We start from the raw sequence: 27,640 nt of genomic DNA, 5'->3' as shown, positions 1-27,640 counted from the left end.
CTGCCCAGCTCCACACACCCTGGTTACAAACTGCCGCATCCTGGGGAGGCAATTCCACAGCGGGAGTTCTAATTCCTGTCTCAGGTGTTTCTTTAATCTGGGTAGTCACTGCACACTCTACATGAGGGCAGATATAGAGAGCTGTGGTCCAGCGGACCTGGCATCAGAGATTGCATCTTCATTCTGGTGAAGCCACTTGCGAGCTATGTGACCTTAGGTAATTTATTTACCTTTCTTACCTCTGTTTCCTAATCTAGCAAGTGAGATTAATAATAGTACTCTTGTCAGGGTCAAATGAAACTGTATGTTTTAAAATTCCTCCATGGAGCCTGACATACTATGTATGCTGACTGGTTTGCTGACAGCCATCCTCCATGCCCTCAGCAGCAGCAGCAGCAGCTTCACACTGATTCCTTCTTCCCCCATGTCTCATCTGTGTTCGCTCAGCTAGTTGAGTCCCTCAGCAAGTGGGTAGCAGAGAACCTGAGAGTATAAACAGCAGTGTTGTCAGTTGGGTTCAAGCAGTTCCCGAGCACAGATGGATGGCCGCATCCAGGGAGGGCTTCTAGGGTGGAGGAGGGTGGGGAAGACAGACTTCATGTACTCAAACTATTGTCTTCTCTGAGAAGGTTAACTTGTACATTTAATCTGATGAGTGTGTTAAAGCAGTAATGAGTTCAGTGCTGTCCTTTTTCTGGGAACTAATGATTGGGGAGAAAACATGGTCCTTACTGCAGTCATTACTGATTCCAAGAAGGACTACATTAGTGCTCTGGTGAGGGTATTGGCCCAGTGTTTTCCTGGATTGGCTGATTGCCTGTGGGGATGCACTCGGTACTTTGAGCCCTGATGTCCTCCCCATTAGCCACCAGCTGTCTCTACCATTTTCTCTCTGTTCCATACTTGTATATTTGGGAAGATTTTAAGTAATGTGATGGCCAATGTCTTTGCCAGCCTACAAATTACAGAGTACCCTTTAAGTGGAAGGCACTTAGCTGGTACACAGAATACCATTTGAAAGAGAATGGATGATGGCTTGTGTTGATTTAGGTTACCTCTATTTAACCCGAGAGTCGAAGCCACCAGATCTGAGTTTTGGTATTCAGGAAGCTAGCAGCAGAATTCTCAACTCTGCTACAAACTTCTGTCTGCAGACTTGGAAAAATTCCTACTTTATGTGTCCCCGGGGCCTGATTCGGCATACTCCCCTAGACAGCAGCCTCAGAGTACCTCCTGGCATTGCTGCAGCCTTGCAGAGTGCGTAAAATTCATGGTCAAGGGAAGGAAGGAGGCAGAGGTGACTACTTCTATCTTACAGTTGAAGAAATAGAGGCTCAGAATTTAAATGGCCTATCCATAGTCATTTTGTATGTCAATGGCAGAGTTAGAACTAATACCAGGGTTTCTGCCTTCAAGCCCAGAGCTACTTTGACTCCAGGGAGGGCTACAACTCCTCAGGAGAAGTGCTACTCAAAGGACAGGCCCAATTAATTACAAGTTGAGGCACTTGCTATATAATCTAAATCAATGCATTATTTCCTTCATTGAGAAAGTCTTGCTAGAAACATCATCCACATTAAACAGTGTGCTTAATTATGATTTGGTTTACATTCTGGCACAAGCTCCCTATCTCATCAAAGATGGGTAACAGTCTCTGGACCACGGTTAAAGTGGTACTGACCTAGATTATCAGAACTGTAAGCTCTACAGAGAGTGGGGACCATATCTTTCTTAATAAGCATAATAACTAGCTACTGTTGATTGGGCTAAGCTTTCTTGGTGGCAGGTATTATACTAAGCGACATACATGAAATTTCTTTTTCTACAACCTTATGAGTTGGCACTATTATCCCCATTTTAGATATGAGGAAACCGAGAGATGGAAAAGTTAAGTTGCTTATCTATTATCATGCATTTCATCAGTGGTGAACTGAGTCTTTAACTCAGACCACCTGATCCAAGAGAAAACCCTCTTTACTGAAAGGTGTAAACAACGGAACCTAGAGATTAGACAGCATATTTATAAGGAAAACTACAAAACTTTGATGAAAGATATAAAAGAAGAGCTAACTAAATGAAGAGATGTTCCAAGTTCCTGCATAGGAAGATTCAATATTGTCAAGATATCAGTTCTTCCCAGCTTGATCTATAAATTCAATGCAACATCAGTCAACATTCCAGGATGTTATTTTGCTGATATCAGCATACCAACTCAAGCGTACATATGGAGAGGCGAAAAACACTGAATAGCCAACTCAACATTTAAGAAGAACAAAGTCAGATGACCAACACTACCTGACTTCAAAATTTACTGTAAAGCTGCAGTAATCAAGACAGTCATAGTACTGGTGTAAGAGTAGACAAATAGATCAACAGAACAGACTAGAGAGCCCAGAAATAGATCCACAGAAATATGGCTAACTGATCTTTGACAACAGAGCAAAGAGAAAGTATAGGAAGCCCGGGTAATGAACTAGAGGAGTTTGGTAGATTCATTCTTAAGGTGAATTTGTGTGTAGGTTGGAACAGGTATATTTACCTATTATAGTCTCTGCTCCTAAGTGGAAGTCAAATGTCAGTCAGATATTTGTAACTTGGGGACTGCTTGTAATGGATAAAAATAGTGTTCTAGCACCATTCAGGGAAAAATGAATCTAGATACAAATCTTACATTTTCCACAAAAATTTAATCAAAATGGATCACGCCCCCCCAAAATGCAAAACTATAAAACTCCTGGAAGATAACATAGGGGAAAATGTAGATGCTCTTGAAAATGGCAATGACTTTTTAGCTACAGCTGACCAAAGCCATGATATCTGAAAGAAATAATTGATAAGGTGGACTTCATTAAAATTAAAAGCTTTTGTTCTGTGAAAGATAATGCCAAGAGAATGAGAAGACAGGTTATAGCCTGGGAGAAAATATTTGCAGAAGACTATTATCCAAAACATACAAAGAATTTTTAAAACCCAACAATATGAAAATGAACAACAGAATTTAACAAATAATCAAAAGACCCAAACACATACCTCACCAAAAGATGCAGATGGAAAGAAAGTAAGTGAAAAATGCTACACATCATATGCCATTAGGAAGTCGGAATTTCAAATCATGATGAGCTACCACTATACCTATTAGAATGTCCAAATCTAAAACGCCAGCAACATCAAATGGTGAGGACGTGGAGCAACAGGAGCTCTCATTTTGCTGGAGAAAAGCAAAATGAACAGCCACTTTGGAAGACAGTTGGGCAGTTTCTTACAAAAACAGGCCTACTCTTACCATGTGATCCAGCAATCATGTTCCCGGTATTAAGCTAAATTAATTGAAAACTTCTATTCATACAAAAACTTGCACACAGATAGTAATTAATGGCTTTATTAATAATTGCCAAAACTTGGATGCCACCAAGATGTCCTTCAGTACGTGAATGGATAAGTAAACTGTGGTACAAACAGACAATGGGATATTATTTATTGCTAATAGGGAAAGGAACTGTGAAGCCATGGAAAGACATGGATGAACTTTCAATTAAGTGAAAGAAGCCAGCCTGGAAAGGCTGTATACCGTACGCTTCCAATTGTATGACATTCTGAAAACCACAAAACTATGAAGACAGCAAAAAGACCCATGACTGCTAAAGATTAGGGAGAAGGAGGGATGAAGACACAGAGCACAGGGTTTTAGGGCAGTGAAACCACTCTGAGAGACACTAGAATGGTGGATGCACATCATTATCGTTTGTCCAAACCCACAGAATGTACAACACCAAGAGTGAAGCCTAATATTAACCATGGTCTTTGAGTTATACTGGTGTGCTAATGTAGGTTCATTAATTGTAACAAATGTGCCACTCTGGTGGGGTGTATGGATTATGGGAGAGGCCATGCATGTGTGGAGGAAGGGAGATACGGGATGTCTCTGTACTTTCCTCTTAATTTTGCTGTGAATTTAAAATTGCTCTAAAAATACTTTTATCAATTTTTTAAAAGTAATATAAAGATACATATATAAATAGACAATAAATAAAATGAAAGCATAAAAATATTTAAATAAAGCAAAGAAGCATAGGACAGGAAGAACAAAAGGGAAAAAACACAGAGAGACACTGAAACCAAAAATGCAAACTACAATAGCAATAATTGTATTAAGTGGTAACCCAGGGGCACTTGAATTAAAAGGCAGAGATTGCTAAACTATATAAAAGCAATCTCCAACCATATGCAATCTACGAAAAATGCACTTTAAATGTAAAGACATAAAGATATAGCTTGCACACAGTTACCAAAAGGCAAATAACATTGTTATTATTAAATCAGCAAAATAAAGTTCAAGACAAAGAGTATTATGAGAGATAAAATAGTATTTCATAATAATGAAAGGGTCAATGCATCACAAAGATATAAAAGTCATAAATGCATATACAGTTAATAAAGGAGATTTCAAATACATGAAGCAGAAATCAACGGAATTAAGGGAAGAAAACAGACATATCCACAATCATTTTTGAAGATTTTAATAGTCCCAACTCAACAATTGGTAGAATATCTAGAAAAAAATTAGTGAGGAATAAATCATATGAATAACACCATCGACCACTTTGAAATTTCAAATTTATTTTGTATTCTGAATGATAATAAAATGCAAATATCAGAATTTTAGTAATTCAGATAAAACAGTGCTTAAAGGAAATATATAACATTATGCTTAGATTAGAAATGAAAATACAGTCTAAGAATTTATTATAAAGAAACAGTAAAAAGTAAAATAAACCCAGGTGGTGCCTGTGGCTCAAAGAAGTAGGGTGCCGGCCCCATTTACTGGAGGTGTTGGGTTCAAAGCCCCGGCAAAAAAACAAAAAACAAACAACCAGTGGAGAAAATTAACCAAACTAAAAGTTTGCTCTTTGAAAATACCAAAAAATTGATTAATTCCTATTTAGATTAATTAAAAATAAAAGAGAAAGAAAAATTGCTAACATGAGGGGTGAAAATGAGTTTTTCATTATGAGTCTAATAGACATTCCAAAGATAATAAGAGATTATTATGAACAAATATACGTCAATGATTTGAAAACTTATAGGAAATAGACAAAGCATTTGAAAAAATGTAACTTACTGGAATTGGCACAAAACAATATATTAAATCTGCATAGCCCTATTATCTATCAAGGAAGTTCAATTAATTATCAGAGACATTCATGCAAAGAAAACTTCAAGTCCAGATGGTTTCACTGGCAAATACTATCAATCATTTAAGGAAGAAATGACACCTATCTTACACAAACTCCATCAGAACGTAAAGGAAGAGGGAAAAATTTCAGACTTGTTTTATAAGATCAGCATAATTCTATTACCCAAATATGACAACAAGCACTACAAAAAGTTATAGAACAATATTCCTCATGAACATATATTTTAAACTCAGCAAATATTAATTTAATACAATGTATGTATATATGTATATATATATGTATATGTATATACATAAATGATAATACATCATGAGCAAGTATAGTTTATCCTCAGAATGCAAGATTGGTTTAGCACTTGAAAAGTAATCAGTATCATTCACAATATATTAACAGAAAATGAAGGAAAATCATATTATCATTTCCAAGCACACAAAAAAAGGTATTTCAACAAAATTTAACAACCATTCTTTATGAAACTCCCAGCAAATTTATATTCATAGAATCATAGTACATCTGACAAAAGGCAAAAATGAAGAATGTACAGCTCCCATCATATTGATATTCATGGGGAAATATGGAATGCTTTCAACCTAAGATTAGGAGAAAGGGAAGGTGCCCATGCTCACCCCTTTCATGTCACTCTGTACTGGCAGTCATAGCCAGTGAAATTTGAACAATTCAAAAGAGGGGGAGAAAAAGGAAAAAAGGAAAAATGTTTGGTAGGGAAGAAGTATAACTGTCTGGATTTACAGACAGCCTAATTGTTAATGTAGAAAATATTAAGGAATCTATAAAACATCTACTTTAAATAATTAGTGAATTTAGCAGTATCATTAGACATAAAATTAATATAGAAAGAGAAATTGAAAATTTTTATTTATAATAGCATTAAAATCATAAAAGAGTAAGGAATCAGTTCAATAAGATATGTGCAAGACCTCTATTGTGAAAATGGCAAAACATTGCTAAAAACTAAACAAGTGGGGGTATAGACCACTTTATGAAATGGGAGGCTCAATATTGTTAATATATCTATTTTCCTCAAATTGATTTATAGATTCAATGAAATCCCAGTCAAAATACCATCACAAAGTTTGTGTTGAAATGACAAGCTGATTCTAAAATGTGCATGGAAATTTCATATCTGCAGAAATCCTGATAGGAAGAAAATTGGAGCAGTTCTATGACCTTCTGATTTATCAAATCACCAAACAGGCTATGATAACCATAAACATGTGGTACTGGCATAAAGATTAACCAATAAAACAGAATTAAGAGTTCAGAAATGAACTCACACTATTGTATATTGTCGTTTGGGTATATCCTACATTCCCAAAACAATTTAATAAGGGAAAGAATTTTTTCTCAACAAATAGTGCTAGCACAGCTGGTTAGCCATATAGGAAAAAGTGAACCTCAATCACCTCCTTCACACTACATACGCAAAACTGGACTTAAAATGGATTATTAAACAAGATGAAAAGCTAAAACCATAAAGATGTTAGAAGAAAACAAATAAAAACATCTTTGTGATTTGGAGGTGTATAAATGTTTCTTACGTACATCATAGAAAGCAACAGCCATAAAAAGAAAAGTCATGAATTAGATTTCATCTGATTCTAAATGAAATCTAATCTGATTATCAAAAGAAACCAAGAAGAATATAAATATAGCCACACACAGGGAAAATATATTTTATTAAACAACTATATGAAAAGGTCTGATAGGCAGTATATATTAGGAAATCCTAAACTCAATAGTAAGATAAATATCCTAATTTTATGATAAACAAAATATTTCAGCACTTGCTTCAGAAAAGAAGATAATATGAATGGGCAATGGGCACATGAAAAAGTATGCAACCGATTCAAACCACAGTGAGATACCACTATATGCATACCAGAATGCCTAAACTAAAAAGACTATATCACCAAATATTGCTGATTCATGTGGAACAATTAGAAATGCCATAGATTGTTGATTGGAAAGCAAAAATTGTACAACTCTTTTGGAAAACTGATTGAGCAGCTGCTTATAAGACTAAGTACACACCTGTCTAGTGACTCAGAAATTCATCTTCTAAGAACATACCCAAGAAAATAGAAAGCATTTGTTCACTTAACAACTTATGTGTAATTGTTAATATCAATTTTCGTTTATAATAGCTAAAAATTAAAAACAACACAGGTATCCTTTGAAAGGAGAATGAATTAAAAAGCTATGTAGTTAAGCAAATGGAATACTACTCAAAAATATAAAAGAATGAATTACCCATAATCAACGACTTGGATTAATCTCAAAAATATTATGCTAAAGTGAAAGAAGTCTTACCTCAAAGAGTACATGTTATAGTGTTCCTATCATGTAAAGTTCTCAAACAAGGAAAGCTAATTTATAATAGAAATATATTAAATTGGGTGGGTAGTGTAGGCATTCACTAGAAAGGGATAGAAAGAACAGTCTGGGGAAATGGGGATATTCCAAATTTGATGTAGATTTACAGCACATAGGTGTACTTATGTGTTAAAATTCAGAGAATGTGGGTGGTCCCTGTGGCTCAGTGAGTAGGGTGCCAGCCCCATATACCGAGGGTGGAAATTTGAGCCCGTCCCCAGCCAAACTGCGACAAAAAAAAAAAAAAAAAATTCAGAGAATGTGTACTTAGTATTTGAGCATTCTATTTTGAATAAATTTATATTGGAGAATAAATAGCTATCAACTACCATCATATTGTAATGATATGATTGCTGAAGTATTTAGTGAGAAGTATACTGATGTCTGGAATTTATTCTGCAATCTATTAAAAAAACATGGATCAATTAATGGACTGAAGTATAAATAAATGGTAAGTATGTGATAAAACAAGTATAGTAAAAACAATGTAGATAAGAGAGGGCGGTTATGTGTATGTTCTCTGAAAAATTATTTCTACATTACTGTAAGCTTGAAAAAATTCACAATAAAATTTTAGAAAAAGGTCAATAATGGAGAAGTAATGAAATGTTCAAAAAGACCAAAAAAAGGTAGAAAAAATGGGACAAATAGAAAATGGACAACAAGATGGTACATTTAAACATAATCACATCAATGATGGTTTGAGTACAAATAGCCTAAAAACTCCATGAGAAAGTAAAAAAAAAAAAAAAAAAGTTGATGAAAATGGAAGATCAGACAGTATGTCATTTATAAGAAACACAGTTTAAACTTGAAAATTCACATTGGCTGAATATAAGAGGTCAGAAAAAGGTATATGTTGCAATTGCTAAATAGGAAAGCTGGTATGGCTATAGCAATACAAGGCAAAGTAGACTTGAATATAAGATGAATTTCTATAAAATAGAGGTATATTAACAACAATAACATTTCCAATTAATCAAGAAGACATAGTAATGTGAAATGTGTGTGTTCATGTAATAATAGAGCTTCAAAGGACATGAAGTAAAAATGTATAGAAAGTAAGGAAGAATAGACAAATCCACCAACATACCTGAAGATTAGCATCTTTTGCTCAGTAATTCATAGAACAAGCCCACAGAGTATTAGAAAAGATACAAAAGACTTGAAAATCACGGTTTACCAATTTGCTGGGCATTTATATAACAGGCTATCCAACAACTACAGAATACACTTTCCTTTCATGTTTATACAGAGCATTCACCAAAACAGATCATGTAAGCCATGAAACCAGTCTCAATAATTTTTTAAAGGACTAAAGTAATGGGTAGTATGTTTTCTGAACACAATGGAGTTAAATTAGAAACTGATAGTAGAACTGAGACTGTCCCACATATTTGCAACATACTTCTAAATAACCATGGGTTAAGAAAAAATTATGAAGGAAGTTGGAAAATATTTTGGAGTGAATAATAATGAAAACACAAAATTATGCCATCACAAGCAGTATAGTTTTTACTTTAAACCATGAAGGGTTTTCCTCCTGCAGTAAACATCAAGAAATATGGACAAAATATATGAAACAACTTTTTGAAGGCATTGGATAGCAAGCAACACAAAACCCAGACCCATGAGGGAAAGAGAAACAAACAAAGGAGGTGAGACCTACACTCACCTCAGTCTTGGTCCTAGAGGGAATTTCTAGACTATAGCACAAGGATAAGGGACAGTGCTCAGCTGTCTCAATCTCCTCAGTTGAGGAGATAAATGTTGGTGTTTAAGGAGTCCAAGGTGGCTATAATTTGTAGAGCAGACTATGAAAAGGACATAGGAAATTCAAAGAAAGTGCTCCAGGAATTTTCATAGGGGGCCCTTGAGTATTTTGTGGAATATCCAGTTATGAATATGTGGGGTGCAATTTCACAAGGTTGAACAATTAAAAACTGCCAGAGAAAAAATAATTATAGCTGGTGCTCTGATGAGGGCAATTGCCAGAGCTCACACTGGGCTGGTGATCATTTGATTTTCCATCACCTAGAGTGAAGAAAACTTGTTTAATACAAGAAAATTCAGTAGAGATCCTAGAAGTATCACACCTTATTAGTGAGGTCAGGCTAGACTTAAAATAAAGTCTACTCTACTATTGCCCTAAAAAGAAATTCAAAATATGCCTTGAAAGGATCAAGCTGATCCATTACTAGGTTATATGTACCCTTTGAGGTAACATACACATAATAAAACTCTAATGCTAAACAATGTAAAATAAAACTGTCTGGATCAGACACAGTAGCTCACGCCTGCAATCCCAGCACTCCAGGAGGCTGAGGCAGGTGGATCTCCTAAGCTCAGGAGTTCAAGACCAGCCTAAGCAAGAGATAAGACCTGTCTTTACTACAAATAAAAAACTAGCAGGACAAAGTGTCAGGCACCTATAGTCCCATCTACTCGGGGCTGGGAGGCTGAGGCAAGAGGATCACTTGAGCCCAAGAGTTTGAGGTTGTTGCAAACTATGACACCACAGCACTTTACCCAGGGTGACAGAGTGAGACTTTGTCTTAAAACAGTAAAATGGAATAGAATGGAATGAAATGAAACTGCATGCTATAAAATTTTCTAGGCATGTGAGAAAACTATATGTGGCCAAAGACAGGAGAAAAATTAGTCATTGGGAATAGAATCAGGAATGACAGAGATGAGGTAACTAATAGGCAAGAAACTTTAAAATAATCATCAATATTAATATGTTCATGGATTTTAAGAAACCATGATGAACATAAGGAGAAGATAAATGGAAAATATTGAAAAGGACCAAATAAAACTTCTAGGAATGAAAAGTACTGTATCTGAAATAAAAATTTCACTGCATAAGTTTTACAGCAAATCAAACACCAAGAAAGATGAGATCAGCAAACCTGAAGACTATCCAAAGTGAACCACAGGGAAAATATTCTAAAAAATGATCACAGCTTAATAAAGTATGAAAGAATATCAAGTAATCTAACAAACTTGTAATTGTTGTATCTAATAAAAAAATTGTCAAACTTGCTAGAAAAGGAGATGAATGAAAGGGAACAAATAACATTTAAAAGAATGACTGCCAAGCATTTTCTAAATTTGATAAAAATGATAAACCCTAAGAACCAATAAAATCAATGCTCCCAAGCAGGGTAAACATAGAAAAATTCATAAGGAACATAACAATCCGATTTCGGAAAACTTATAATTAAAGGAAAACCTTAAAAAACAAAAAAAAAAAGGGGGGGGAAAGATATATCATGTAAAGAGAAACAAATATAATGACATAAGATTTCTCAACAGACACTGTAGGGAAGAAGAAAATGGAACAACATTTTTCTAGGGCTGCTAAAAAAGCTTCTAGTCTAGAATCCTACATACAATGAAGATATCTTTTAACAATATTGTTGAAGTAAAGACTTTTCCGACAAAAAAAAATAATGAGAGAATTCATCACCAGCAGACCTACCTTTCATGAAATGTTTACAAGTTCTTCAAGAATGAAAATAATACTAGAATGAAAGTTGGATCTTTAGGAAGAAAGTAATAGTGTCAGAAATGGTAAATATAAAGTAATATTTTCCTCATTTTCATATATTTTTCAAACATTGACCCTTTAAACCAAACATAGTAACAATGCATTGATAGATTTATAACAAGTAGCAATAAACTGCATGTCAACAATCGAACAGAGGATGGGATGGAGAAAGGCGGGGCATACTATTGAAAGGTTTTTACATTATACGTAGTGTTGTATAATGTAGTGATAGAGTATGATTTGAAGATACAATGTAACAAGTTAAAAATGCATGTTGCAAATTCTAGAGAGCTCTAGTCTATAAGATCATAGTGAAAACAAACTAAAATACTTAAGCTTTAACATTAAATTATTCTTTTTTAAAAAGCCAGAGAAAAGCAAATAAACAAAGAGAAAACAAATAGCAAAATGGTAAATTCAAAGTCAATCTTATTGATAATTATGCTGAATAATAAATGAGATACTCTAAAATGGGAGTATCCAAACTTTTTTATTCTCTGTTTTACTGTGGAAGAATAAGAGTTCTCTTGAGCCACATATTAAATCACAAAAACTAATGAAAGCTCATGAGCAAAATAAAAAAGGTCCACGCATACTTTTCATGATATCTGACACTACAGATAAGCAAAAAATGTCCTGACAAAATCAGCATGTTCCCCATAGGCCACAGTTTGGTCACCCCTGTATCTAAAACTTTTATTTAAAAGGTACAGAAGGGAGTAACATCAGCAAGATGACGGCGTAAGAAGTCTTGAACCTCACTCCACAATAAATAAAGATCAACTTGAAACTATCTCCAGATTTAAACATCCTTTTGAAAAGCTCAACACCTAGAAACAAGCCTGAGACATGCATGTGGTACACAGAACATAACAAATTCAAAATTAGAAGGGCAAGAAGAATGGTCTCACTCTGACCACATCCTCCTATTCCCCTCCACCAAGCACCAGATGGAGAAGATTTAACTAAGCTTACAGTTTCTACAAGGGAGAAAAAAAGAATTGGAGGCAATCACCCAGCTTTCCTATAGCATTGTGAGACACTTCTCAGGATTCACACTCTGGTCTCAGTTCACAGGGAACACCAGGGGAAATGACATAACTTGACTTCCCAAGGGTTATATACAAAGAAAGTGGCTAGTGCATAGATCTTGGTGACACCTCTGTGTTCCTGCCAGGTTTGGTGCTTGATCAGAGATATCAGCTAAAGTCACAGTGCACCTGCAAATCTGAGCTGGTTGCCTTTAGATGCACAGTGGGAAGTACAATCTAGCTTAAGCTTGTGACTGCTGACCTCCCCACCCAGCCTCAGAACCCACCCTAACAACCCCAGTTATGCAGGGAGACTCCCACCTTGATGAATTTCAGAGATACACAGTGAATAGAATGGCTTGACCTAGAAAGACAAACAGAAGCACCACACAGCAAAAAAGTTAGCATAATGACTTAATTCATGCAGGGAGACATTTATTTTTGCATATTCCAGGAAATAAAGGGCTACATTGGCTTGATCCAGGAAGACAAACTGGCTACACATACCCAAAGGCCCAAACAGTTTCCCCACCTAGGCAGATACCAAAATACCACCTCTGCATATTTTGGAAAAATGTAGAAGCTAGTACTATTTGATCTAGGAGGTCAAACTGCCACTCAGTTCAGCTAAAATCTCACCCCATGGCTCCACACAGACAAGGAGGCAACTCTCAGGTGTGTATTTTCAGGGAGTTCAGTGCAGTGACCTCATCTAACCTTGGAACCCAACCTACAGCCCTGCCCAATTGCAGATCCCAAATAGCATAGTTGCCTGGCCAGATAATACATCTTGTCACTATCCTGAACAAAAGCCATTGCAGTACCCAACCTAGCAGAGCCTAGCCAGTGGTTTCATTGGTCAGCAAAACCCAACTAATAGCCTTACCTTATGTCAGCACAAAGATAGTGGCCCAGTCAACTAAAGAATACACAACAAACTATCTCTCTTGAGTCATCACCTACTGGCCCTTCCAAAATTACAGGCTAAAATAATAATGCTCTATTCCTGTCAATGAAAGCCTGTGAAGGCCAGAGAAGGTGTCTGCTTCCTCAAATGCACAAACAACAATGTAAGGACATAAAGATTACAAAGAATCAAGGAATCATGACACCCCCTGTAGGAGATAAGCACCCCTTGCTCAGACATGGCAGTTCACTTCAATGTGCTCCCCCAGGAGATTGATTCTGAGAAACATTTCTTTGAAGATCGAGCTTCTGTACCCGCGTCTCCGATCAGAGGCTCCAAAGAACATACACCATCACCTCCAAAGAAAATTAGTAAAGCTCTAATAATGAACTCCAATAAAATGATCAATGGAATGACTGACAAAGAATTCTCAATAATACTTGTAAAGAAGTTCGGTGTACTACAAGAGTACAAAGATCGAAAAATTAATAGAATTTGGAAAATTACACATGAAAATAGAGTGAGGTGATCAATGTGGAACTAGAAACAAAAGAAGGGAACCAAATAGAAATCCTAGACAATGAAGAATACAATGACTGAACAGAAAAATGTAGTAGAAAGTTTCAATGGAAGAAGAATCAGTGAGTTGAAAGACCATGTTAAATTATCCAGAGGAGCAAAAAACCAAAAGAATACAAAGGAATTAATAAAGGCTATAGTAATTATGAGATACCACCAACATTTTGCACAATAAGAGTTGTAGAAAAATTATAAAGAGATAAGGGCAAGAAAGCTCATCAACTTACGAATGGTTTAACTGTGGTTATGTACATGAGGGAGTACTATTCAACCATAAAAAAGGATAGAGACTAACAGAGACTACTTTTTTTTTTTTTTTGAGACAGTCTCACTTTTTTGCCCCTGGTAGAGTGCCTTGGCATCACAGCTCACAGCAACCTCTATCTCTTGGGCTCAAGAGATTCTCTTGCCTCAGCCTCCCAAGTAGCTGGGACTACAGGAACCTCCCACAAAGCCAGACTATTTTTTTTTTTAGAGATAGAGTCTCACTCTAGCTCAGGCTGGTCTTGAACTTGTGAGCTCAGGTGATCTGCCTACCTTGGCATCCCAAAGTGCTAGGATTACAGGCACAAGACTACATTTTTTGTATTTACCTGGATGGAGCTAAAACATTTGTCTTAGTAAAGTATCACAAGAATGAAAAGCAAGTATCTGATGTACTCAATACTAATATGAGACCAATAGATAAACAACTACACACCCACGAGAGAGAAAAACCATTAAATTCAAGTTGGAGGGAAGGGGTATGGAGGAAAAGGGGAAAGGGAAGAGGGATGGAGGGATGGGGAGAGAAAGGAGGGAGGGGGATTGGTAAGCTCTCCCCTAATGTGCACAGTGTAAGGGTATATAGCATACCCCATGGGTCAAGCGCTCAATTACAACTTGACGTTTACCTTAGAATTGAAAACAATGTAACCTAAACATTTGTACCCTCATATTAATCTGAAATTTAAAAAAACCAAACTTTTCTAATCAGGGATAAATGTCAACACCCAGGCACAGGAGGCACTTGGTTTTTAAACACATTCAACTCCAAGGTTGGTACATCAAGACATATAATAATCAAGATATCAAAAATAAAATACAAAGAAAAAATTGTTAAGAAAGAGATAAAAAATCGTCACATACAAATGAGTGCCAATATGACTATCTGTGGATTTTTCAGCAGAAACTACAAACCAGGAGAAAGTGGAGTAAATAATATATTCCATGTGCTGAAGGAAAAAAAAATCTTACCAATCATGAATTCTTTATCAAGCAAATCTGTTCTTTAGAAATAAAAGACAGATAAAGATTACACCAGACAAACTCAAGCTAAGGGACTTCATCAACACCAGGCCTGTCTTACAAAACATGCTACAGAGAGCTCTTCGAACTGAAGAAGGGTGTTAATGAGCAACACAGAAACATTGTGAAGTAGAAAGGTCACTGGTACAGGCAGCGCCTGTGGCCCAGTCGGTAGTACGCTGGCCCCACGTACCAAGGATAGAAGGTTCGAACCTGGCCCCCGCCAAACTGCAACCAAAAAATAGCCGGGCATTGTGGCAGGCACCTGTAGTCCCAGCTACTCGGGAGGCTGAGGCAGGAGAATAGCCTAAACCCAAGAACTGGAGGTTGCTATGCACTGTGATGCCATGGCATTCTACCAAGGGCGATAAAGTGAAACTCTATCTCTAAAATAAAATAAAATCAATATAAAAATGTCACTGGTATGTACTAAAAGAAAATACATAAGTGCATAATATTGCATTACCATATTGATGGTGTACAAGTGATTTATATCTTTAGTATCAACCTTAAAAGATAAAACTATTGAATATGCTTCAAATAATTGCAACTATTTGTTAAAGAATATGCAATGTGAAGGATGTAAATTATGACATAAAAAATTCAAAAGGTGAGAGAAAGTGGAGTTATAATGAACAGTGTTTTTATCGCAATCAAAGTTAACTTGTTATCACCTTAAATAATCTGTTATATCTAAAAGACATTTTCTGTAACTCTCATGGAAACCTCAAACTAAATACCTATATTAGATAAATGTAAAATGTAAGAAATCACTACATACTAGTAGAGAGAATCACTTAACCACAAAGGAACATAGTAAGAGAGGAAGAAAGGCTCTACAAAACAAGAGGAAAACAATTAAAAAATAGTAGTAATAATTCTTTACCTATCAACAATCACCATGAAGGTAAATGATTAAATTCTGCAATTGAAATACTGAGTGCTTGACTGTCTTTCTTTCTTTGTTTTTTTTTTTTTTTTTTTTGCAGTTTTTGGCCAGAGCTCGGTTTGAACCCACTACCTCCGGCACATGGGGCTGGTGCCCTACCCCTTTGAGCCACAGGCACCACTCAATGATAGAATATTTTTCATAATGTATAGATTAATGAAACAGAATAAAAAACTCAAAAACTTTACATTGATATTTGACAAAGATTCCAGAGTACACAAGTGGGAAAAGATTTTCTTTCAAAAAAACAAAAAAAGATGCCAGAGCAACTAGATGGATATTCAAAAAATAAATCTTGACCCTTTCCTTGTGCCAGCCAAAGACATTAATTTGACATGGTCATAGACCTAAACATAAAGCTGAAATTATGATACTTATGAGTAAACACAGGAGAAAATATTTTTGATGCTGGGTTAGGCAAAGTTTTCTTAATTAAGACACAAAAACAACAAACCATAAATTATTGGTCATTTGGTCTTCATCAAATTTAAGACCTTTTGTTCTTTAAAAGACCTTGTTTAGAAAAATTGAAAGGCAAGTTACAGTTTGAGGGGATATATTCACAGATCATATATTTCATGCAAGACTTCTATCTAGAGCCTATAAAGAACTTGTACAATTTAGTGATACTAAGAAAAACAACTCAGTTATAGATGGGGGAAAGATTTGAATAATCCACTTCACAAAAAGAAGATATATGAATAATCTAGGAGCACTTGAAAAGATGCCCAACTTCACGAGTCATCAGAGAAATGCAAATTAAAATTACAAGATACCACTACACACACACACAGAATAACAGTTAAAAAATAAGACTACCAATATCAAGACAGAATAAAGTACTGATGAGAAATTTACTTAAAGTTAGGAGAAGTCAAAACATATGTCAACATAAATTTTTATAGCACTGTTACTCACAAGAGCCAAAAACTAGAAACAAGCCTCAGGTCCAGCAAAATGTCAATAAGTTAAAAATACATAGTATTAATATATTCATATACTATAAACTCTATGAGCCAGGAATTCCAGTTGTAAGAATTCACTCAAGAAAAATGAAAACATACAAAAACTTGTTTGTGAATATTCATAGAGGCACTTTTTATAATAGCAAAAACTAGGGGTGACCTAACTGCCCATCAACTGGTATGTGGATAAACAAGTTTTCATATGCCCAAGAATGTGGAGTACTGCTCAGCAATATACAAGAATGAACTGCTGACATCAGCAACACTCAACAGTATGTGGAGTGAAAGAACCCAGACACAAAAGAGTACTTACTCCATGGTTCCACTGGTGTGAAATTTTAGAAAAATCATTAGTACTTCATAGATACATAAAGGATATAAATGATTGCCAAGGGTTGGAGTGGGTAATATTTATTCAAAAGGGAAAGGTGGTCACTTTCTGGGATTATGGGAGTCCGCTACACTTCAATTTTTGTGCTGGAATCAGGCATGTATGCATTCTTTTACAACTCATCAAACTGTGCATTTAAAGTGGGTGCATTTTAAGTAAATTATTTCTCAATACAATTGATTAAAATACCTGGATGGTGCAGCTAAAGCTGTGCTTAGAATGAAATCTACAATTTTAACTTCTTATAGAGTAGGTCAGAGATTAGGGCACTTAGCAAACTGATATTATTATAATATGATATCATTGACAACTTAATAAGGTGGGTAATATTGTTTGCGTTTTACAAAGTAAGAAATTAAAGCTGAGAGATGTCAGATTTTTATTCGGCTCATCGCAAGTGGTCAATGAGTATGATGAAATACCCTGGGCACTGTCACAAAGTTAGTCACTTGGTCAGTGGGCAAATTATAGCTTTAGTTCTGGATTCCTGGTCTGTGTTCCTTCCATTGCATGATGATGAAGAGGACAGAGAGAAGGAAAGTAGAGGTGCTGGCAGGCTAGTGAGAATATGCATTATGTCTGTTCTGTGCCAGGGGTTGGAGTTCTGGTGACCATCAGCATTGGGAGTCCTTATTGATTCCATGAGCTCTTAGGGGTCAGACCTGAATCTTTGCAAATGAACATAGTAACTGTGGGAGAGTTTTCAAGTACTGTACATTTACAGTATTGTAGTGGGCCTGACATCATTCAGGAGAATAGTGTCAGCTCTTTCTATAGACAGTGTGCATGAAGTATAGGGAAACCCAAAGGCAGATATTTTTCTCTGATAGGTAGAAATTGTTTTCAACTTTTCTCTTTGACATTTGTGAATCTTGCCAAAGAATGTGGCTGTGTCTCGGGAGAGAAGCAAGAGAGAAGAAGGGGTGTGCTCAACATGGCTGGGTCTGCAGTGCTGTCCTGGGATGAGAAAAGACGGAGAGGGGAATCCTAAAGCCTTCTGTCCTACAGTGGGACAGAAGGGGAGGGAGTCCAGGACTGAGGTGTGGGGCCAGAATGCTGGGTTGAGAGCCCCCTGCCCAAGCTGTGAACAGTCTGTCTCAATCAGAGCCTCAGAGCTGCTGAAGCACAGAGCCTAGCTGGTCTTCTTTCACTTTTTCTTTTTTTTTTTAACATGGAACTCTTTGTGAATTTGCATGTCATCCTTGGGCAGGGGCCATGCTAATCTTCTTTGTATCATTCCAATTTTAGTATATGTGCTGCCAAAGCCAGCACTGTTCTTCTTTCATTGAGTAAGTGAGGTTCTTTCCTCCCTCATAGCCTCAGCATGTACTATTCCCTTGGCCAAGAAGGCTCTTTCCCCAACTCCTCACACGGCTAGTTACTTCTCATCTTTGAGGTTTCATCTCAAATGTCACCTTCTCAAGAAGACTCCTTGACCATTAGACAATGCTAGTAAATCACTTCTGCCTCATTTTATCCTCTATCAGAGCATAGATCTCATAGCATTTGTTGTGCTATGGTAGCACCACACTGCACTGCTTACTTCATGAGGGCACAGATGTTGTCTGATCTATTTATCTATCAGGGTGCTGGCACAGAATAAGCACTCAATCATCAGTCACCACTTGTGGAATGAAGAGATTGAACTATCCCAGTGACAAAGAGGTCACGGGGGCTATGTAGCCCTGGGATACAATAGCCATCGAAGGGTGGTTAGCAGCAACTACCTCCTCTGATTCTATGATTCCCCCTCTACCCACACTAAGAAGCAAAGGCCCTGAGAAATCTGCTCACCCATCTTGGGTATGCTCATTTATTGCTGCCTCTTCTCTAAGGGTCATAACTCTCCCCATAGCGCTTTTTCTCCACAGTTCAGCACCTAAGACTTATTCTTTACCTTTTTTTCAGAACTGGCCCCAGGGAAGAGGTAATAATGAGAAACACAGGCCAGGGACTCCCTAAGTCTTGGCCAGACTTCTGCCTGGCCCCCACATCTTAGCATCTTGACTGCTCTCTAGGCTTTCAGGGATACATCTTAGGGGCATTTTCAGCTCTCTTCAGGATATGAGAAGGCTGTGCCTTAATAGCAGGTGCACTTTAATGGTGCTGAGGGAAGAAAGAGGTGGCAGCAGGGTGGAGCCCAGGCATTGTTATCCTCTTGCAAAATCAGTGACTAAAAGGGAAGGCCAGCTGCTCAGGAGGCTGTGGATTGGTCAGGTACCTCAGATCCCAGTGCTGGTGCAGTGCCCCATCCCCATTGGGCTCACAGGGACATGAGGCCTAAATAAGTGAGGTAACTTTAAGCACATGGTCAGATGGAACAGATTTCTAGAGAGCTGGGAGGCTGTGGCAGTTTATTGTTATTGTTCAGTATCCAGCATGTGGCCTCCAAAGCCAAAGTTAAACTGTTCCCAAACCTGGGCAGGCCTACTAAGTCTCTGACTAAGATACAGCTCTCAAATATCAAGACAAACCTTGGGATATATTACAAAGCTAAAGTAATCAAAACAGCATGGTGTTGGCATAAAAATAGACACAAAAATCAATGGAACAGAATAAAAAGTCCAGAAATAAACTCCATGTGTTGTCAAATAATGTTTGACAAGGGCACCGAGAATAACAATGAGGAAAAGACAGGCTTTCCAATAAACAGTTCTGGGAAAACTGGACATACACATGCAAAAGAATGAAATTGGACCCTTGTCTTACATCATTTATAATAATTCACTTAAAATGGACTAAACACTTAAATATAAGACCTGAAGGGGTGGTGCCTGTGGCTCAAAGGAGTAGGGTACCAGCCCCATATCCCCATATCCCCAGCCCCAGACCAAAAAAAAAAAAAAAAAACTGCAAAAAAAAAAAATTCTTTCGGGTGGCTCCTGTGGCTCAAGCAGAAGGACGCCAGCTCCATATACTGGAAGTGGCAGGTTCAAACCCAGCCCGGCCAAAAAAAAAAAAAAAAAAAAGACCTGAAACTGTAAAACTACTGGAAGGAAACACAGATGAAAAGCTCCTTGACATTGGTCTTGGCAATGAATTTTTGCAAATTACACCAAAATGACAGGCAACAAACGCATGAATAAACAAATGAAACTACATGAAACTAAAAATGCTCCTGCACAGAAAAGGGCACAACAAAACGAAAAGACAACCTATGGAATGGGTGAAAATACTTACAAACTACAAATCTGAAAAGGAGTTAATGTATAAAATATGTAAAGAACTTACACAATTTGATAGCAAAACATAGAAAACAAAAACAAACAACCCCTCTCCCCTAAAATAAAAAAAAAAAAAACAATTAAAAATGAAGAAATTCCCCAAATAGATATTTTCTAAAGAAGACATACAAATGGCCAACAGGTCACGGCTAAAACACTCAACATCACTAATCATAGGAGAAATGCAAATCAAAACCACAATAAGGTATCACATCACACCTGTTAGAAGAATGGTTATAATAAAAATAAAGTTTAGGAAGTGTTATTTAGGATGTAGAGAAAAGGGGACCCCATGTACATTGTTGGTGGAAATGTAAACTGGCACAGCCATTGTATAAAACAGTATGGAGATCCCTAGAGGAAAAAAAATTAGAACTACCATATGACCCAGAACTCCCCCTTTATATCCAAAGGAAATGAAATCACCACCTCATAAAAACATCTGCACTGTCATGTTCACCACAGAATTATTCACAAAAACCAAGTTATGGAGTCAGTTTAAATGTCCATTGTTAAATAAATGGATAAAGAAAATGTGGTATGTATCAATGGAATATTATTTGGCCACAAAGGACATAAATTCTGCCATTTGCAACAACATGAATGACATAAGCCAGGTACAAAAGACGTACATGGAGAAGCTAAAAATGTCAGATTGGAGGATGGGGAGATATTGGTCAAATAGTACAAACTTTCAGTTATAAGCCAAATAAATTTGGGGGTCTAATGTATAGCACAGTGACTGTAGTTAATAATACTGAATTGTGTACTTGAAATTTGATAAGGGAGCAGATTTTACATGTCCTTACTCTCGTCACAAACACAAGTGATAACTACGGATGGTGATGAATATGTTAATGACTGTGGTAATCAGTACACGATTTGTATATATTACATATATATATAACAAATCATCGCGTTGTATATTTAAATGTATACAATTTTTGTCAATGAAATATTTTAAAATTCAACAAGAAACAAGAAATGCCTTGAGACACCCTCAGTATGCATTTCAAACTGATCTTTGAATTGAAATGTGCTTCTCTGGGGCAGGGCAGGGGCTGGAGTGAGCATCCTGTACAGGGCAAAGCCAGTAACAGGACCGCTAGGGTTCAGCACCTTATACCTCTGAAGCTATTATACCTTCATAAACCCTCCAGCTCCAGAATACACCTAGGGTATGTCTGTAGCCATGTCTCAGGTAAGGAAATCAAAGAGAGGTGGCAAGGATTTGCCCACGGCACCAAGTGCACCAGACAGTCTAAATTCAAGCCCAGGCCTCCAGGTGCCTGCACTGACTCTGCCCCATCCCTCTTTTTTGCTTTTGCTCATTGGAGAGGGCTGAGAGGAAGTGCCTGTCTGTCTCTGCACCTATTTTCCCACTTTGACCTGTGTCAAGAGGTCTCAAACAGGAGCACTGGAGGCTGCCATAGTGGAGAGGAAGGAGAAGGCACATAAGCAGGCAGAGAAGGGTTCCTCCTCCTCTTCTTGGTCTTTGCTTGAGCCCTCTCTTCACAGAGCAAGACCTCTCCAGCTAAGTCAGTCTGGACATTCCTAGGCTGGGGGGCTCTGCCTTACACTTCCATACTTTTCATAGTCTCCAGATTTTTAAAGAACTATCCTTTTTGGCTCCTGTTTCTCCTCCCTATGGCCTTTCTCCATAACTCCCTCTCCACCACCTTCTCCAGTAAATCCCTGGCCCAGCTCTTAGCTCCTCAGAGACCACTTTCCCAGCCTGCAGATTCTTTGAACTTAGAGTGGCCCAAATCCTTGTGATGAGGCACTGGAATTAGAGGGAAAATGATGGGCAAGTGGATCCTGAGGCCTACCAATCAAGTAAGCAGTCCTCAGAAGTGGAGGACAGGCAAGCCCTTTGCCTTCGTGCTAGGGACTACAATCGGTGAAATGGCAACAGCTGGGAGACAAATCAGGAGGAGCAAACACTTTCTTTCCCTCTGAGCCAAAACTCAGTGGGCCTGTGGAGAGCCAAAACATGTGCCAGTCCCCAAGCACTGAGTAGCTATTAGACTTTTCAATGAGTAGCTATTGGACTTTTCCTCCCAGCAAGGCCCAGTGCTGAGCACTCCAGTGCTGTTGACGGGTAATTCATGAGTCTCAAGGCTCTTCCAACCTTTCAAGGGAAAGAGGCATGTGCACAGAACAGGCTGTGGGATTGGAGTAAGGAGAGGTCCTCAGTGATTAGGCACAAGGAGGGGAGGAATAATAGGCTGGGCCTTGGGATGCGGTTGGGAAGATAGTGCAGATTTGGAGAAGCAAAGCTGGGGGAGGAATCCAGCAGGAAGTTCACAGACAGGCACAGCAGTGGGGATGTACAGAGTGAGATCAGGGACCTAATTGGCAATCAGACGCCAAGTTCTGGGAATGCTACCAGACTCAGGAATCTATCTTTCCATTCCTAAGAGTTGGGACACTGCCTTAATTAATCCATTTATTACCTTTTCCTGGACTCTTGAGAGAATCCCCAATTACTGCCCAGTCTCCAACCCCACACCCACCTCTGACCTCACTTCCGAGGGGAGGGTAAGTCTAAAATGGAGCACGATCGTGTTCCATACCCTTTCCAACTGCAAGTGCAGAGAGAAAGAGAAGAGGCTGAGCACTCTGAGGAGCAGGGATTGCAGAATCTTAGGGGCCTCATCATACTCCTGTGGGTAGGAGCTGGGAACTCTAGCCCACTCTCCTGGGCTCCTCAGCATCTTTAGTCTGAGTCCAGTTTTATCACACTAATGGTTTCCCCAGAGCTGGGTGGGAAACTGCCCAGCCAGGAGGGCCTGGCTGCTCCTGGTTTAACAGCATGTGGTCTCTTCCAACTAACAGCTGAAAAATCAGACTGTTGCAGAGAGAGAGGGAATGTGTTCTTTATTGTCAGGCTCTTCTGTTAGGATTGAGAATTGACTGACACTCTAAACAAGACTGCCCTTTTAAAACCAGAGTTTTTATTCAGTTTCAACCCCTCAGAATTTGAGAGAGGCCAAGAAGGTTCACAGAGTCTCAGCTGGCTCTGGTGCCCAGACCAAGGTGTGCTTCAGGGCCTTGAAGGCATGGCCCCAAGATCACTGGACACTATCTGGAAGCTCATCCTAGTATTTAGGCTTGGGACTTTCTATGACAAAAGGTCCAGGGAGGAGATGGAGGTCATCTTCATCTTCCTTCCTTCTGTTATTATTGAACTGAATGGCTAAAGAAGGGGAAAGTAGCCTGGGCAGCTGGAAGAACTAGCAGAGAGAGGAAAGGGGGAGGAGGCAGTGAGGTACAGTAGAAGGGACCTAGACTTTGGAATCAGATGGTCTAAAGCCCAGTTATACTACTTACTAGCTATGGACATGGGGAGAATCACTTCTTTGGTCCTAATAATCTTCATCTACAAAGTGGGGCAGATCATAGTACTTCCTGCACAGGGGTATTGTGAGAATTTAAGATTTGACTCACAGAATGCCTGAAACAAGCTAGACCTTTAAAAAATGGAGCTGTTGACAGAAATGTGATTACCATCCATTATTATCACCAACATTACCTTGATCAACAACTTGGATCCAACTTTGGATACCTAGACTAGGTGAAAATTAGGATGTTTGCTGCTTGAAGCATGTGGCTCAATTACCTTATCTTGCTAGGGATGATTAAATAAGATGGAGAAGTCTAGGACAGGGCCTAGGTGGAAGCTCATTAAGATAAATCCAAGTTGAAACTTCCACATAAAAACTGACTCTTGGCCTTCTCCTGGAACAGAATGATGTCTAGGCACTGTAATGGTCAGAGTGACCTCATCAGTATTTCCATGGCTCACACTGGACTCAATCCTCTTTCAGACCAACCTTAGGTGAATTCCACCCTTGCCACTTTTGTCTCTACATCCTGCTTCCTGCTGGCTCAGTGAGGGAAGGAGCAACACAGAAACACCATTCTTAGGCAATTGTGCTGGCTTGGCAGCTGTGGCTCACTAAAGAATCTGACTGCGAGACGATGTTGTGTTCCACTTATGCTGGAGCATGCTGCCCTTTGCAGTGCTCAAGTGCCCACTCTATGTGCGGGGACTAATGTATTCCTGTATTTCTCAAATGCCAGGTATGAGAGTGTAGGAGAGTGGTACAGCATCTCAAGGACAGATCAGCAGATGAGAACTCTATGACCCATTTGCTCCTTTCCAGGTCTTGCCGAGCCACGCTCTCCCAAGACTGCACCAATACCAGGAGCTCTCAGGGCTGAAATTCTATTCCCCATCCCAAGGAGCTGGAAAAACTATGCCTTTGCCTGAAAGCTAAAAATGCCCCTTGGAAGATAGGTGGAACAATTATTATTTGCCCCATTTTTGCAGAGGTGCTAACAGAAACAGGGAACTGATGAGAACTCCCATAAGAACACACAGCTTTAAAGGTAGAGAAAAAGTGTTGTATCTAGGTAGGGGCTCAGTGGGGTCTGAATGTTGAAGAACCTCATACAGCAATCAGACAAATGACATACAGCAATCAATCAGACAAATAGCATCTTGACGACTCTTGCTCTCTCTCTATATATATATCTCTCTATATACATATATATAACCTTCTAAATACTCCCTTTGGCCATCTATTGAAGATAGTAATATTCAGCAATGAGGTATGTAGCACTTTTCCTAGGATGAGTGCACAAATTTAATTGTCCAACTATATGAATATATATTATATGTATGGTAAAATGCATGTAAAATTCACTATTTCAACTATTTTAACTCTACAGTTCAGTAGCATTTAGTATATTCACAATGTTGTGCAACCAACACTATTTAGTTTCAAAACATTTTCATCACTCTAAATGGAAACCCTATATCCATTAAAGAGTCACTCCCCATTCTCCCTGAACTCTCTAACCCTAGATTACTTCTCATCTGCTTTCTGTCTCCATGGATGTGCCTATTGCAGACATTTTATATAAACTGAATTATACAATATATGGCCTTTTGTGTCTGGCTCCTTTCACTGAGCATATTTTCAAGGCTCATCCTTGTTGCAGTATGTGTCAGTACTTCATTTTTATAGCTGAATATCCCATTGTGTGGATAGATCACATTTTGTTTATCCATTCATCACTTAATGGACATTTGTTGTTTTTACATCTTTTGGCTATTGTGAATAATATATTTTTAACAGAAAAAGTTAATTACCTTCTAATGTATACTTATTATCATGTAACACAGTGATAGACCATAAATAAGAGGTCAGAAGAATATGACCCCAATATAAATCAAGATTGCAATGTGTATCTACACTGAATTTTATCACAGAATGCAAAACTCAGTACCTTATGCCCTTGGACAAAGGAGCAACAGGCACGCATTCATGGAGCCACTCATACAATAATCATGTTTGAAACATCTTCTGTGTTTCAGGTACTGAGTAAAAGCAATTGAACAAAACATAAAAGCCCCATATTTCACAGAGATTCCAATTTTATGAAGGAAACAGACAGATAAACAGTCACTGGCAATACGGTGTCATGAGTGTTATGGTCAAGGTCAACAGATGAGATGGAGACCACAAAGGAAGGGCAGAGAGTCAGGAACATCCACCTGGAGGATTTCAGAGTTGACAAATGGGAAAAGTGAGGCAGAGCAGAGTGTTCTATGCAAAGGGAACAGAATGTTACGAGACATAGAGTTAAGGAAGAGCCAAAATAATCAATAAGGAGCCATTGAACAGTATTTTGATAAAAGAAGGAAATGTCATTGATAAATTTTGCATTTCAGAAATATCACTTGGGATACAGAATGGTTAATGGATTTAGAGGAATCAGAGATGAATGCAGAGAGACAAGTTAGGGTCAATTGTGGCAATATAAGTGAGCAGTGGTGTTGGTTTGGACTGCTATGGTAAGGGTAAAGATAGACGTAAATGGACAGAGTCACAATTCATTCATGAGGTAGAATTAACAAGTTGTAGCAACATTTCTTCATTTGAATTCTGTCAGATATCACTTTCTTGATTTTCCTTCTACCTTACTATCTCTGCTCCTTCTCAGTTTCTATTGCTAAATTCCCGTTTGGTTCCCAAACTCTTGTCTTAGGAGTGATTCAAGACTCAGTACTTAGTCTCGTCTCTTTCTATACACTCACTATCATTTGGTGATTTTATTGCTTTCACTATTGTCTATATGTTTATTGTTTCCAAATTAATATCTCCAGCCCAGATAGTCCACTGCTAGGTTGACATCTCTACTTGATTATAAAATAGTACTTTTCTTTTTGTATTAAGTTATAGCCAAACGAATTAGCCCACAAAAAACAATAAAGGCATCCCAATTGGAAAGGAACAAGTAAAACTATCTCTATTCACAAATGTTATGATCTTATATGTAGAAAATCCCAAAGAATTCACAAGAAAGCTACTAGAATTAATAAAAAATTTCAGCAAAGTTTCAGGGTACAAAATTAACACATAGATATCAGTTGTGTTTCGATACACCAGCAACTAATAATTCAAATATTAGTTAATAAAGCAATTTTATTTATAATAGCATTTAAAACAATAAAATAGTATGAATAAATTTAATCCAAAACATGAAAGACACATACAATGAAAACTGCAAAACATTGCTGAAAGAAATTAAAGAAAACCTAAATATTAATAAAAGGAAAGGTATCCTGTACTAAAACTTGCTAAGAAGTCAATGCTATCCAAAGCAATCTACATATTCAATATAATCTTCATCAAAATTCCAACAGAATTTTTTTAGGAAACAGAAAGCTGCGTGGTGGCTCATGCCTGTAATCCTAGTACTCTGGAAGGCCAAGGTGGGCAGATTGCCTGAGCTCATAGGTTCAAGACCAGCCTGAGCAAGATCAAGACCCTGTCTCTAAAAATAGCCAGGTGTTGTGGTGGGTACCTGTAGTCCCAGCTACTTGGGTGGCTGAGACAAAGGAATCACTTGAGCCTAAGATTTTGAGGTTGTTGTGAGCTGTAACACCAGGGCACTCTACTGAAGGTGACAAGTGAAACCCTGTGAAAGAGAAAGAGAGAGAGAGAGAGACCCTTAACTTCATTTGAAAATGCAAGGGGCCTCAAATAGACAAAACAATGTTGAAAAAAAAAAAGAACAAATTAGGAGTGCTCCCACTTTACTAATTCTAACATTTAATACAAAGCTGCAGTAATCATAATAGTGTGATACA

General features: G+C 37.8%; 1 non-coding gene across 1 annotated transcript; it reads right to left on the bottom strand.

The window, feature by feature from the left end:
- Positions 1-18,416: 18,416 nt before the first annotated feature.
- On the bottom strand, positions 18,417-18,523 carry LOC111721843. Its single transcript, XR_002770848.1, has one exon. It is a non-coding gene; the product is annotated as a U6 spliceosomal RNA (small nuclear RNA).
- Positions 18,524-27,640: the final 9,117 nt, after the last annotated feature.

The sequence above is a fragment of the Otolemur garnettii genome, unplaced genomic scaffold, assembly GCF_000181295.1.
Source record: "Otolemur garnettii isolate 467f Iridium unplaced genomic scaffold, OtoGar3 scaffold00190, whole genome shotgun sequence".
In the NCBI taxonomy this organism is placed as follows: Eukaryota; Metazoa; Chordata; class Mammalia; order Primates; family Galagidae; genus Otolemur; species Otolemur garnettii.
Note: the sequence above shows the minus strand (reverse complement) of the source record. Positions and strands in the feature narration are given on the sequence as shown.